Consider the following 1888-nt stretch of genomic DNA (forward strand, 5'->3'; position numbering starts at 1 on the left):
AGTCAAGAGTAATATTGTATCTTACATTTTCATCAATAAAATCAATCTTAGGAACCCAATATCCTCAAAATCTAGCAATAAATTTATTTTTGCAATTAAAAGAAATCATAACATGAACCCTACTGCAACCATAATCCTAGGATAATGGAGTATCTTTATTAACTGTGATGGTTAGAATAAAGTACGATATAGCTCTTCTCTGGTGATCCATCACTCTTCTTTGTTGCTTTTCTTTCATGCAAAGTAAAAAAAAAAAAAAGCTCATTTGTGTAGTCTTTTTTTGTAATCTTATATCCTAGGAGATATGTTTATATGTAGAGTGTTTCGCAGGGTTGCAGCAGACAAGCCTCTGTATGATTACACTCAATAATGTTGATCATCTTTATCTTCTAAAAATCATACTAACAAACAGTCATCACTGTTGATTACACTCAATTATATTGATCATCCTTATCAGAGTTCTTTCTTCATTATTCTTCAATTATATATTGGAGGTTGAAAGAATGTTTCGTAAATTAAATTCAAAAACAATTTCATGAATTTGGAATCAAAGTAGCACTTAATTAAAAGTTTCATCATGACCATAAAAACAAAAATCCAACTCTTATCTATCTGTTAACTATGGAATGCTTTTTTGTGAAAACTAGATGTATTTAATAGCTTCAAAGAAAAAATGGGAGGTAATTTTAAGACAAGCATTGGCAAAGATGTTGAAGGAATGTTGAGTTTGTATGAAGCTTCATTCTATGCTTTCGAAGGAGAAGATATATTGGAGGAGGCCCAAGAATTCACAAGACAACTCCAGGTGGTCGAAGGGAACAGTGATACATATCTTTCCAAACAAGAGAGCCATGCCTTGGAGCTCCCCTTCCATTGGAGGACGCCAAGACTGGAATCTAGGTGGTTCATAGATGTATATGATACAAGGGATGACATGGACCCATTGTTACTTAAGTTTGCCAAGTTGGACTTCAACATGGTTCAAAATACACACCAAGATGACATAACATCTCTCTCAAGGTAAAAAAAATAGATGTACATTTTTTTATAAATATCTATTGATGGTTTAAAGTTCCATATCATTTCGAAACGTTTCATTTGATACATTCCGATTCTAGACATGACTTGAAAGTAATATTAAAATTTCAGATTGTATTGGAATATTTTGATTGAGATTGTCTTGATATTTCTTCCAATTAAAATATATATTACCTAAATATGAGATTTTTAAATTTGATATATATTTTTCTAGGTATGTATATATGTCACATAAAGTTGGGCCATGTAACGTTACATGGACCATTTGAATTCCTTAATTCACTGAGGCACAAAGAAACATGCTAGTTTAGACTAATATATGAAATGCAAGCCCAACAAAGCAACATCAACTGCAAAACTTGAGAAATTGTTCAATACAGATAAAGGAGCATGAAAATTTAAGAAAAAGCTGCACAGTTTACAAGTTTACAAAGTCACCCACGACTCAAACAAAAACTCGCCAAAGCTGGAAAGCTGCGTCTATCCAACTCCTTAATGCTGCCCTACATTATCTTGGAAAAACATATAGAAATACCATTGGATTCCCATGTATTCCTTCATAGTTTTACTTTGCGTTCACCCACATCTACTTTCATACTTCCATCAACATACACTACTTTTCCTACAAATAACCAACCAAGGCACTTCCTACTTGAATAAGCAGTTAATTCATTCATAACCAATACAAACATAAAATGGAGGCCAAATTCACAAGTTTTGGGGAACCAAAATTACAGTAATTGTAAATAGAAAGGGCCCTCATTGTTTATTTATTTTTTAATAGGTATAAGCATGCATTATCAGAGAAAAATAGAGTACATTAGGATGTTGATATGACAATTCTAGCACA

At 32.3% G+C, this 1888-nt stretch overlaps 1 pseudogene; it reads left to right on the top strand.

Annotated features, from left to right (window-relative positions):
• The first annotated feature begins 673 nt into the window (after positions 1 to 673).
• Positions 674 to 1024, top strand: LOC147381673 ((-)-alpha-terpineol synthase pseudogene; annotated as a pseudogene).
• Positions 1025 to 1888: the final 864 nt, after the last annotated feature.

Source organism: Akebia trifoliata, unplaced genomic scaffold, assembly GCF_017979445.1.
Source record: "Akebia trifoliata isolate Shusen 1 unplaced genomic scaffold, ASM1797944v1 Contig00306, whole genome shotgun sequence".
In the NCBI taxonomy this organism is placed as follows: Eukaryota; Viridiplantae; Streptophyta; class Magnoliopsida; order Ranunculales; family Lardizabalaceae; genus Akebia; species Akebia trifoliata.